General features: G+C 37.1%; 2 long non-coding RNA genes across 4 annotated transcripts in view; one reads left to right on the forward strand and one right to left on the reverse strand.

Moving 5' to 3' along the window:
• LOC128072508 (uncharacterized) overlaps positions 1-11,853 on the forward strand; it is a 63,566-nt gene extending 51,713 nt beyond the window's left edge. Inside the window, exons 3-6 of one of the 2 annotated variants that reach the window (XR_008202307.1) lie at positions 7,496-10,121; positions 10,679-10,750; positions 10,832-10,903; positions 10,988-11,853. This is a non-coding gene — a long non-coding RNA (uncharacterized LOC128072508). The remainder of the gene's footprint in view (positions 1-7,495; positions 10,122-10,678; positions 10,751-10,831; positions 10,904-10,987) is intronic. The other variant, XR_008202308.1, reaches the window with a different exon arrangement.
• Positions 1-13,756, reverse strand: part of LOC128072509 (uncharacterized) — a 46,996-nt gene that overhangs the window by 16,345 nt on the left and 16,895 nt on the right. The gene's annotated exons all lie outside the window — the stretch shown is intronic.

A 13,756-nucleotide genomic window follows, 5' to 3' on the forward strand; every position in this document is an offset into this window, starting at 1 on the left:
ACCTTAATAAGATTCTGTTCCTAACTTTCAGATACACCATCTAAGATATTGGTTTGAGAGTAAGCACTGGAAGAACAGGAGAGGGAAAAAGCAACAAAGCTATTATAGGAATGTGGTAGTGCTACCCTTTTTTTTTTTTTTTTTTTTTTTTTTTTAAATTCAGCAGGAGTTTGGCATAACAGCAGTAGCACAGTGACTCCTTTTACACTGAATAATTTCCAGCATTTCTGTATAATTACATCTCAGGTACACATACCGAAGACAATTTTCTAATCTTGCAAGCATAGGTATATAGAAGAGGAGAGCAAGAAAGACCAATAAGCTTCAACTCACTTTGGCCCTTACATTACTGAAGGATACTTCTCCCTCTCCAAATACCTGAGAAATTCACTGCCTCTGCACAGAGGAAGGAAAAGACTGAAAGAGCAGAACTGACTTGTACAAGCACAATAATTTCAGTTTCTATTTGATAGTTCACAAATTTTTGTATACATATGTCTTTCTCAAGTAGTTTGAATGAAATGCAAGCTCCAAAGGGAAAAAAAACATGATAAAGTCAGCTTATTTATTCTCTTGTGGAAGTGTTTTCATACCTTTGGAAAGAAATTAGATCTCAGAAGCCATTTATCCCAAATTTCCTTGCAGTTTTTGCCCCCAAAGTGGGACAAATCACTAAGTATTTTAACTGCTGTTAGTTCTAATTCCTACCTTCACTATATCTTACATTAGTGATGCTATGAACAGCAAACAGCATGTGACAATAATACTGAACTCTTATGCAAGATACATCCTAGACCTTCATATGACAGTTAAGCATGATCCACATTTCACAAGATAAATGAGATCCAGTGACATGAACAGACTGGTTATATGCTTTCTTTGGTCATATTATATTCTTTCTTTCATCCCATTCAGTAATTCATTTCTTGTATCCTCTCTTACATAGCCTTAAGGGATGGTATGTGGAATCTTAAACCAGTTTCAATCAATGGGATGAGGTCAGCCTTGAGATTCGTGTGGCAGGCAAGATTAAAATGTGCTTGCTCCAAGTCTAAGCTTTCTGAATAAGGCACCATGTTATGCTGCCTGCTTGTTGTCAGGTTGAATAGAAAACAAAAGTTATATTAAAAGACAGCCAGATCATTATTTCTCCTTTCTGCCCCCCCTCCTCAAGCGCCTAAGGTCATTTTCCCAAACAAAAATAAATCCTTTTTGGAAGTGTTTTTGTGCTAAACAGCGGTGGTTAATTTCTTGCAACTAATTAGTTATTCAAGTGAAAGTATAATGATCCTCCAACATGATTGAAAGCGCTTCAACAGAGTTTCCTGCTAACAGCATACTTCTAGAGAAGACGCAATAAATCAGCAGGGTTATGGAAATCTTTAAAACAAAGCATGTCTACGACAGGAACCCATTAAAGATGTAGCCATGTAATATTTATGTACCTAGCTGACTTGTGCTTTTAACCTAGCACTTTCAGCCATAGCTTTTAGCACCTGGGTCATTCACTAAGAATGAAATTCACTGTATCTGCTAAAAGCCAGCTTAAAATCTCTGCATTAGGTGTTCAGACAGAGTTTATATAGGATTTAAGCAATGGAGCCCTCCCACTGAATGGAATTTTATCCTGAGTTTTCCGAAGAAAAATACAAATAGAACACCTTTACGCTGCATAGGAATTTGAATCAAACTCCCCAGATGTCATTAGAAGGGTTTTGGAAATAGCATGAGGTAAAGATGTTAAAAACAACAAAAAATACCCACTACAAACAAAATCAAAATATAATTCACAACAGAAACCCCCACAATCTTTCAGAACAGCCAGCATCACCTATGGTTGTACTGACAATGGTTTTATTAGTGGCTGATCTCTATAGAAGCTGATCTCTAAACCTAGTGCTTTCACTAAAGGTGCTGCCTGCATTGGAATCTTTTTTGACATACTACTAACCAGTACAGACCAGTTGTTTAAATATACTCAGAACTGGAAAAGAGGAAGAGTCGGTTGTGTGGAAATACATTTTTATTATGTTTGGGCCTTTTAGATGTAACAGACGTATAACTATAGCCCTAGACTGCTATAACTGATAGCCCTGGGTCTCCAAAAGAAAGAGAAATCCTCTTTTCTCCCATCACATTCTACTGCTTGTGTTGTGTGTTTATGTGCACTGTTAAAACGCACACAAGCGCATTTGAAGCAAAGGGAATATTTTAATAATCCCCACATCCTTTGGCTATACATATTTCCCCTCATCTGATTCTGTCATTTACTTTATTGCCAAGCTTCTAGTGTATCTCCCACAGTTTTTGTAGACAGAATTTGGATTCATGAATCAGTTTCAGCCAAGTTCCCAAAAACTTGGCTTTTTTTCTCCCCCTCCTCCTGGTTTACTCTTTCTTCCTGCAGCAGATAACTACAAAGAGGGAAACCTCACTGCTGTGGGGCTGGAAGAGGGAAACTTCAGGAAAGTGTGTAGAAACTGCATTTCCTGGGAGTCTGGGAAAGGGGAGAAAGCAAAAAAAGATATAAGAAATTAGCATAAAAAAGGGTCTGAAAGACAGAAAAGAGATTAAACATCACTCTCCCTTCCTAATAAAATCATCTTTGCTCTCACCGTAGGTTTTTGGGCTAATGACCACTTTCAACTCGCACTTTCTGTTGGAAAAATAAATTAAGAGTCCAGTTTAATTTTATCAATAGAAAGTTTAAAGTGGTCACTGGAGCACAAAGTGATTTTCAAAAGGCAGCTGAACTGAACAGGGACAAGGATGAGGATTCTGGGACAGCCACAAAAGTACAGGCAAATGGAAAACACTATGAGCGTACCAGTTTTCAACAAAATAGATAAGCTTTTATAAGAGTTCCTGCAATCCTGTAACTTTTGTTGTAGGCTTTGTTTAGACAATACTTAAAAACACAATTCCCAGAGTAGAAAACAAGTGTTTTGTGTGTTGGTCTTTATACATAGGGAAACAACAGTAAATGAACTAGGCATTAACTTCATGAACATGAGGATTATGCTTCACCCATGCTGTAAATCAATGGATCTAGTACAAGTAATTGTACTGCAATGGGTTTTGCTACGCTAAGCATTTCAGCTGTGTGCCCAGTCCTTCCAAGTCTGAGCTTATGCTGTATTCAGAGCTTTGTAGGGTTTACTCAATAGAGTGTTTGATTTGAGTGGTTTTTCCTAGATAACAGTAACACAAATCCATAACTTGTGTAACAAAAACCCAAAGCTTGTTTAGATCATTTAACATGCCTAAAAGCCTAAGCTCAAGACTGTAAAAGTAAGAATAATAAAAGTAGAAAAAGCACTTCTTTAGAAGGGTCTCTGCTGCTGCACTACCAGAAGGCAAAAAGCATATTAAGCTAACTACGGGCCAGAAACTGTTGTGCTCTTTTAAACCGCAGCAATGACTTGCATAAAAAGACTTCAAGGCATTTCCTCTTCTCCCAGAAGAAGCCACGAGTCTTTCTACTGCCCCAGGATGCACAGTGAAGTGACTGCAAGACAGGCGTATCTTTTGCATCCTACACAGCAGCCTTTATTTATCAAAGCACACAGACCATGCAACAGACAGTCAAAACAAAGCAAAACCAGCAATTCTAACTACCCTAAGAAAACTTTGTTCCAAACTGAGCAGTACGTCCCACTCATAGATGGACATTACATTGCCTGTTTAGCAAATGCCCCTCTATTTTAAGTTCATACCTTAATTTTATTTCACCAGCATTTATACACAGTCATCCATGAAGTTATCAACATCGTCTTGAATCTGTGGTTTAACCTTTGTGAAGCATGCTGGTATTTTCAAGGATGGATTTGAAGCACAATCTCATTTTAAAGTATATGTGGAAAATACTGAGTTTGTCAGCAATAAGTATTTTGGCATATAGAAATTTTGCAAAGGAAAAAACCCACAAAAACCCCAAAACATAATTACAGCAAAGCAGATACTGTCACCAGGCAGCGATTTGCCATCCTTACATTTGCACAATAACAGTTCTAGCTGGATATCTTCTGCCTTTTGCTACTACTGTGTGATAAACACAGCATTTGAAAACTTGTGTGCACATATATATTTTCCATATCTACGTGCTACGTAAGAAGTTCCTGATGTTTAAACAAAGCAGAGACACAGAACCTAAAAAGGTGCCTCTCTTCCAGTGAGGACACAATTCCTGCTCTAAGGGCCCGGGGCAGTGTGCCTCAAATGCTAATAGCTCGAGTTGTGTGCAATAGCCCTATACTGTTTATATAGCACTTCACATGTTCAAAGCACTATGAGATATCAGCCATCACTACACTTTTATGAGGCTCTAAGTATTACCCACTAAATGTTAAGGTTCAAATGACTTGCTCTTGATCAAAAGAAACTTTGTGCAGCAGGACCATAATTATTTGAATTCGGTAATTCTGACAGTCCATTCCTATAGTGACTCAAACAAAAAAAAAAGAGGGGGATGGGATATTTAAAGCCAGTTGCAACTGCACTCTGTTCTGGCTGTGTTAAGTACAGGCATATGGAGGATCCCAAAGCTAACTCTCACAAAGGCAGCACCCGCCTCCAAAGAAAATGAAAACGCTGATGAAATTTTTCTATTTTAAAAGCATGAATACAAAAACTGTTTTCAAAACCTCAGTCACGTTTTTCTGAGTATATACGTCTGTCATAATCACTGTGAAGAACCTAAAAGGTAATGCTGTACAGAAATAGACCAGAAAACTCAAGATGTAAATCACATCATCTGCACTGAAGCAGGTTTTCCTTCTTTGCTGTTGCTGTTTTGATAAAGGTTGCGTTTTGATTTTTTCCTCTTCCTGTAGAAATCAGGAGGAGAAGCAGGCAAAGACCAAGGCAACTTGCAATAAGACTTAATACCTTTTAGTAATACAAAATATATTCCTGTTTTTAGACAGAATTTCATCCTATGAAAACCCAGTTGCCATTGCTGATACTTATTAAATCAGAGTCAAAATATCAAGTCTCCCTTCCCATGAAGGAAACCCAATGGAGCAGATGGTGAAAAGCAGCCAATCAGCTTTTGCTACTTAGAAATAAATCCTTCCTTGAAATAAAGCATGTTGTGCTCAGGGACATGATTTAGCAGAGGGCTGTTAGAGTTCAGGTAGTACGGTTAGGTTGCGGCGGGACTTGATGGTCTTTAAGGTCTTTTCCAACCTGAGCAATTCTAGGATTCTAATAAAGGCTGAACGGAATTGATACTGAAGATTTTTGTACTTATAGCTGTAAAAATCTTCATGCAAAAAATATAAATATTGAGATTTCAAAATAAGAAAATGAAAACTTTTTTTTTTAAATTCACATCCAGCACATCCTATTGTACACAGTTTTCTTTCCCACATCTTACATTTTAACTTGCACACAGCCTTTTGTTTCCATACATACTGTATTTTTTCAGAACACAGCTTTGCAGTTACTGCCCTTCAAATCTTGTCTGCAGGATCATGTGCAAAATATACAGTACTTAGACAGAAGCATAGGTCTCTGCACACAACACAGACTCAAGAAATAAGGGTTCCTGTTTAAACAGAGGAGGGTAAGAAATTCCCTTCAAAAGCAGTACATTGTACAGAGTTTTACTAACAGAACTGTTGTGTTTTAGCCAAGTTGATCATGTTGTTTGTAATATTTGCCCCATCTATCCTGCCACTCTATTAGACATTCTTGGGTACAGGCAACACAGAACTCTATGTAAGACTGTTTACTATATCAAAAAATCCAAAGTTACATCACTGAGATATTTTTTAAAATATTAAAATTTAAGCACAATGTCGGTGAGCATTGCTTTATGGATATTAATGTAAAAAGCAGTTCAAATCTCCATCTACTGATCTAAAGAACAGATGTTTACATATGATTTATGAGCATAGAAATATGTGTATATCTTCCATAAATAGTAACGTGTCCCAGTAACAAAAAAAATGGAGAACTGTTGTCCAAAAGGACTGGAAAACGGCATGCAGTATTAGAATATATTCACCAATTTCTTGGCTTCAGATATAAAGCAAAGTTAACAGGTCCAGCACAGCAATCCTCCATGCTGGAAAAATGTCCTCAAATAAGGCTAACATGAAGGAATACTCACTCAAATTGCAGTCTGGTTCAATTGCTCAAATGTAAAAGTACATTTAGAACATAAGAATGCAATTGTGATCTAATAAATAAAAATATCAATTAATTTTCATTGAGTTATGTAATGCAGTAAGCAAAAAACAACCAAAATCATATTGCATTGAGTATTTTCACATTAAATTCTGATTTTGAGAGGTTTTTAAAATCAAAGTTTAATGAAACAGCAATCAGGTAAAATTTCGGTGAGCAAAGAATACTTTCAAACCCTAAATACATTATTTTTGGAAGTACAGTTAAGTATTTGAACAAATATTATGACTGCTCCTCACATTTGCTCTGTTCCTAAACTAGTCTGGCTAATGAGCATCTCACCTCAAACTGCCCTGTACACACAGTATTACTTGACAGTTTTTACCTCAAAAGCAGTCAGTTTTTTGACAGCAGCCTAGTTAAAGGCTACAAGCACGTGAGCTTGCAGGCTTAGAGATGTTCTGCTGGCCCAGAAACCAGTACTACAGAAGAACCCAAAAGTCTGCACACTACCCTGTGACATGTATGCGTATCGCAGAAGTTTTGGTTTGGTTTAAGAGCAGCCTCGGTATTAGTTTTGGATCTCCGAAAAGCATTTCCTGCGTGCCACGTGATTTTCCCCTTCTTTTCCTTTAGTCAAGAATATGGCTAATTCTGCATAACTTTAGATTTCTCCGTACCATTATGTACAATTGCAGCATTCTCTCCTGACTGGGGCGGCAAGCATGAGTACTTTGAAATATTATACAGCTGCTCCTCTCCTCCAGAAGCAGCTATACTCCAGTAAATGCTCCCTGAAACATCTTTGCCCAACAGAGGTTTACAAAGATGTTACCACGTTTCCATAGGTTGACACAACACAAAAACATCTGATCATCTAGCTGAAAAACGCTGGCCTTTAGCATTACAGCAGAAATAATTAGGAGCCGTGCTTCAACCAACTGCAGAAACAACTGCAGTTAGTGTTTGTATAATACAATTAGAGTCTTATATTACAGGAAAGGTTATTGAGTTCTCTTCTCGCATTTTTTAAGATCAAAGAAGAAATGAACACTTTTCATTTTGTCAGGTAAAGGCCTTCCTTTTGATGGCTTTATTTCCAAGGTATAAAACTCAGACATCCACGAATAAATTGAATCTCTAATAACAACAGTCAGCTGGATTCAACTTCTCCTCTTGATGGAAGCACAGCACTGTCAATGCACAGTGAGATTTAGTACCACTGTTCATTTACTGCAGGTAAAATGTAGATGCAACATGAGCATCTAGCATCTAAAAATAGCTTAAGATAAACAGGAAAAATAAAAAAGGAAAAGATGATAGAAACTGATAAGTGATCATTCTACTTCATTCTTTTTTCCAGACGAGCATCCAGGTGCCAGCTGGTGGAAAGGCAGATGCCACTGATTTCAACGGACTTGCACCAGTTTACATTAACTGAGAGCCTGACCCCATGTGCATTAGAGTTATTTTTAGGCACTTGCATTGGAACTCCCTTCAGTGACAATTAAAAATACATCACATTACATCCTGTTCCCAAGTGTATGACTGGAAGCCTGTTGACAGGCTGTGGGAGAGGGCAAGTAGAAGTAGCCAAGAATTATATCCATGAGATAACTTTTTAAGATGAGTATTAACCCTGAATTTCAGCTTTTTTTTGTTTTGTTTTGTTGTTTTTTTTACTGTGACTCTTTGCCTACGGAAAAAGTCTCGGCTCTCCACCTTCCAGTCGTAATTCAATGCTTGCAAAGGAAAAACAAAAAAAACCACCATGCTGTAAGAACACACAAAGTGTCTAAGTTTAAAAGAAAAAAAAAAAAAAAAAAAAAAAGACTGGTGTCATCAACTAGAATTGTAAGAAAACTCCCAAACTGGGATCTGTTTGTTCAACTAAGCATTTGTTCCAAGGGACTGCATTGCTGGACAAGCAGTAAAATTGTTAAAAATACTGAAACAGCTGTTGGAAGCTCTATTTCATCAAGCAATTAATGTGAGGGAGGGAGAAACCAGAAAGGAAGAGGTGGAGCAATAAGCAAGGCAGAGCAGTACTTCATAGCTCCAGCCATCTTAGGGAGTGGGAGCTAAATAATAAATTTAGATAAAGCAGCTAGCTGTTAAACATGAAGATACTGCATAAAAAATCTCATTACCATTATTAACTGGTACAATGATTATTTGTCTTTTGATTCAAGATAACAAGATCAAAATGGAAAAGCTAACTAAGAAAAATGAAGATGCAGCTCACGTACCAACTGAAGTAATTGTTTGCACAGCACAACACCCATATCTCCAATTTAGGTCAGGCCATCAAGAAGAGGAAAAGGAAAAGAACTGAAGATGAGATGCTCTACTTCACACAGTTGCCCTCTGGAAGGGCTGGCAAAGGCAGTCACTTAAATTAAGTACAGGTCATCAGACAGGATATCTAATCTATTCCTAAAACAGGCAGCTCTCGCAGTCCAAATCCCTATGGCCTTTACAGCAACACAACGAACTACTTCCTCATGTACCTCTGTCAATTCACGTTAGGTTCCTATTTTTTTTAAAGCGATATTTCATGTACACCATGACCCTATTGCTCACAGCAAGGAAAGTGCTTTGGTTTATTTATGACCTACTAACCTTAAATAAAAAAACCATACATCCAATCTGAATGTTCACATAAGCCTGCAGATCTGAAATAAAACTTAAAATAAAGCTGGCATTTGTAATAGCTAGCTAAGCCCAGTAAGGGATTTAGAAAAAAATTAAAATTAAAACCAGATGAGAGAAGATGAAAGCATTTTTACCCTGCATAACCTGCACACATCATGAATGATGGCTGGAGCTCAGGAATACTTTTTTGTGTTTTTGTACTTACAAGTTTCAGCCCACTTCAACAGCAGCTAGGTAACCAAGGAAATACTGAGGTTTTCCCATTACAGGGTTGGGAGGGAATAATAACAACCCATGAAAGCAATTCCTTTTAAGATGCAATCCATCCAGCCACAAGCTCTACACAGCTCCTCTCTTTTCCTTACACCCCATCCTAACTGCCAGGTATCAGTCTGGCCAGACCTCATATTGAAATATGATGTGACAGAAGGAAGCAGGGAACAAGACCATAGAATAAATACTGAAAGAAATGGCATAGAGAAAGAAAGCTTATAGCAGGGAATATGTGAAACACAAGTGACCGTATATATATTTTTTGCTAGAACAACATTGAACAGACGCAGATGTGCAAAAGACTGTTCAGTTGAAGAATTTATAAAGAACTGTCATAAAGAACTCCCTTTCTCTCTACATCCATGGGGTTAAATTGTGATATGGACAGTACAAATAAATGGGGAAAAAAAAAATAAAAATCAAGCTTCAGACCTAAAATATCAAGAGCAAACATCTTTTGCTGAATCAGCTCCAAAAAAAGGGAGGAAAGGGCTTCTCTGCCACAGTTGGTTGGAACTAGAACTCACAGATACTCATGATCACATTGAAATTCCTAAATAATAAAAAAAAATCTACAGAAAGGAGAAATTCTTTACATTCCATTCTTCTGTAGTTCTCCAGCAGAATATATTAATGCCTCTGTTCTTGAGATACTTTAGATGTATTTGATAGAAATACAATTATCTGTACAAGAGCAATTTGTTGAAAGAAACAAATGCAACCAAATTCTTATCACAGCATCTGTTTAAAAAATAAAATATATGCAAGGCATCATATTTACGACCTGAAGTCTTTTGGTGCTACCTCTCTTTATGATACTATAAACAAAATTAACAAATAAAAATCTTTATAAAATATTCTTTAAGTGCAGAAAGCAATGAGAGAGTACAAGACTAGCTTGTCCTCTGGTAAAAGATTTAACAAGTAGCTCCTAGAAGCCAATGAATCACTCACAGTTTCAGTGCAGTAATCTAAGAGCAGCCCCAACTAAAGGAACTCAGACCAACAAAGCTGCAAGAGAACAACCTTCTGCAGGAGAACTGCTAACAAGCACGAGGAAGGTAAAATCCCTGTGTTACCATTTTGTGCCTTCTGCTATAGCCTCAGAAATTCTTCCTGTAAAACATTAAAATTGTAATCCTATACATATTGTGTGTGTAAAAAATATATATGTGTATATATAGAGTGTTAAAAAATATGAGGAAAATTTAGTCGGAAAGCTCAGATACTGGAAAAAAAGCTTCTGCTACTGTGGAAATTGTTATGCACTTCAATTTGTAATGAGCAAGTTCTGGATATAAACAGTGTGTAGCCACATAAAAAAAAAACATGAAAAGAAATTTAGGTCACCAAACCTTGATGTAAACTCATCAAGAGGTGAATATTGGCAGATTTTACTCTGCTTACTTTATATTTTTACTCTATTGGGCACAGTATAAACTGTAACACTGCTTCACAATATTCTTGGCAGGATCTGTTAATACACAGGTGAAACCTCATGTTTCGGTTTGCTATGAAGTTCAGTTTTGTAATATGGACATTAACCAATCCACTTCTGCCTGGATGACCAACTACATACATAAAGCTTGAATAAATGAAATACCTTTTCTTTTCATAGGAAGACATCTGGGAAGCTGCCAGCTCTGTGCACGAAGAAGGAAATGGGAAAGAGAGAAAGGTGCTGGTATTGGTAAGAGAACAACGACTGAAATTACATCATCTGTTTGATGAAAATAATCGTGTCAATTTTGATTTCCCCCCCTCCTTTCAGACATTTAAGGATGCTGTCAAGTCAATGGAGTTCTCTTGTAGTGGTTGCTTCAGTGAACATTCAACGCTGTCGGTGAGTTTGGAATTTAAGTGAAAACCATCGACCGTTGATTGTACCCTCCAGCTAACCATCCTCCTCCTTACTTCATGCTTTCAGGCCTTCACACCGAAGATAGAAACCTAACCAGCACATGAGGTTTCTCCCCTACTCTGCCATGCTTTACAAAAAAGGTCACAATCAACATTCATTGCTGTCGGTGGGTTTAACTATGTGGACAAGCTCACTGAACAATGAATGCAACTGTGGCCCCACATTTTACAGGTGCAATTGGGAGGAACGTCAGCTCTGAAAGGAATAGTGAGAAGCAGACATTTCTTATAGGTTACATTTTTTCTGGTCAAAAAATAAATGAGGATATTCTATTTTCACTTGTTTGTTTTTAAGTGTATTTAACTATGTTGACTAAAAAACAAAACCACTGTGAGTTTCTGGAATATCACCCCCACAGGGTTTGGCATCATTGAAAGCAAACTATCTTGTTCAGTCTGTATGTGGAAACGAGTAATAATAGAGTTGTATATTTGTATTCTTCAGGACTGATCATAAGAGGAAAGGGTATTTAAATCTTATCTTAACTAGGTATTATGGAATAGTTTACAGTAGTCTCTTCTATAATTGTCAAGACAAAACCAGAAACAGGAGTCAGAACTCAGAGGCATGGACAAAATATATCAAAGGATTCAGTAGTTTTACATGACAGTGATCTTACATACCTAAATAAATGGTAGCAGACAGTAAGCATTACTACATTTGCCTTTTCTAACGGTCAGATTACAGAAATAGATGTATTCCTGGTATTTAACACTAGTTAAATTGCAAAATTACTCTAAACTCTGGGTGCTTGTGTCACACTCAGTATTGCTATCACTAATGAAAAAATAAAAGTATAATTAAAGCTCACTGCTCTGTCCTTATTTCCTTAAAATTTTTGTTTAATCTAGTTGGAAAAATAGAGCCCAGCCTGCATTTCTACTTTTCAGAAGTCATCCAAGGTAAGTGCAAGCCTTCACACAGCACCATTTTAATAAAGAGAATTGCTTCTAGCATTTAGGCAATCACATAACATTCCTATTTTCTTCTTTAAAAAGCTGGGGTCTATTAACAATACTCAGTTTCATTATTTACACATTAACTTCAGCACTGCAGTTATGCAGTGCTCTAGCTCACTGTCCTTGCTTGTCACATGCAGTTTTCACCATGCAGCACTGGAATAGAGTGCACCCATCAGGGCTATCATGGGAGGAAACATTTCTACCTGCTTCATGAACTGTATATGAACAGTCTAGCTGAATAATAACTATTTACATAATGAAAGAGATCAGCCCTCAAATTACACGCAAGACTCCATTTTTATTTAAAAACTCTGTTATTCAAAGAGAGGCACACAAATGAATTTAAAAAAATCCTGGAATTGTTAAGACAGTACTTAAAAATCAATGGTTGGGAAAAGTATTTTTTTCATTCTGATATTCACAAAGAATCCACAGTCTCCTGAGGTGAGGGGCAGCAGTTAAGTACTAATAGAAGGGGTGTCTGTGGATACATGATACTTCTCAGCAACACTGCATAGAGAACCCTAGGTTCCATCTTGAAGTTCACGCATTTCTACACAGCAATGAGAACTTGAATAACTATCAAATTATATATATATTATATATATCATATTAAAAGCAAGTTATATATTATATCTAGGAGGACAAAATTTCAAGTCAAGTTGCAGCTACTTCATTCTTGTCTTATTTCTGCATTTATTACTTTTACTAGTGTGACTAATAGTTGTGTTATGCATTTACAAACAGTGAAGGTGTTACTGCAGTTTGTGGAATTTCACAGCAGCGGAAGGAGCCAACATCCTGGCACATAATCACCTTCAAGCACAAAAGAAGAAAATACAAAAATAAATCCTACTGCAACTGAGAATTGTTGAACAATACAATTGTTACAGGGACACGGGATCCAGTGCAAGAGAAAGAAGGTTTGTTACAGGGTAGCTGGGGAGGCAAGTGGTTGACGGCACTCTCAAAATGCACAGTTTTACCTGTTACAAGATATCTACAGTAATATTGTTGCCTTGTATAAGTTGTGTCAGTGATTTTAATCATGTTTACATATCGAGACCCTCCATAGTGTACAGATATACATTATTTCATACAACTCAATAATTTAGTAACTCCATTACTTTACAGGACGCTCATGGGCAAAGCAATACCACACCTGGTACCACACCTCTCTGACAAGAGACACTGCTTTTCACATGCTTCCTTTACATAATGAAGCAGAAGCGATCCCCATTCAGCAACAGTAGCTGTGAAATACTGTGGGAAGTTCCTTGGTCATTTGCAGGGTTGTTGATTTTTTTTTTTATTATTATTATTATTAATATCATACATCCATACTGAGTACAGTATCTGCAGGCTATAGAGACCTTCTAGAAAATTGCTTCTTGATGTCACTGTAAATAATTCACTCACAGCAATATTTTTAGGTCAAGCATATCAAAGTTACAGCAAACGCAATGGACCTTGACATAATAGGAGCACTAGTTTCAAAGCAGCAAAGGAGGAGGAGAAGGAACATACTTTTCATATAAGAGATAAATCACAATTTCCCAGTGTCCACAGCACTGTGCTTGGAACAGGAGAGGCAGTACCAAGTGGTTGCTGTTAAGTTTGGGTCACTGAGGTTTTAGCTAACTCCAGACATTCTTCTATTTTTCCTAACTTCTGGAGCAAAATGAGTGAAAGCATCTAATCCAAGTCTCTGCATCAAGCCTCTAGCTCCTGTTTACCAAGCACAGAAAGACACTCAATATCACCTTTCAAATTACACCACAATGAATACCCATGAAAACCACAGGTGATTCAG

The sequence above is a fragment of the Tympanuchus pallidicinctus genome, unplaced genomic scaffold, assembly GCF_026119805.1.
Source record: "Tympanuchus pallidicinctus isolate F22 unplaced genomic scaffold, pur_lepc_1.0 scaffold7, whole genome shotgun sequence".
NCBI classification, from domain to species: domain Eukaryota; kingdom Metazoa; phylum Chordata; class Aves; order Galliformes; family Phasianidae; genus Tympanuchus; species Tympanuchus pallidicinctus.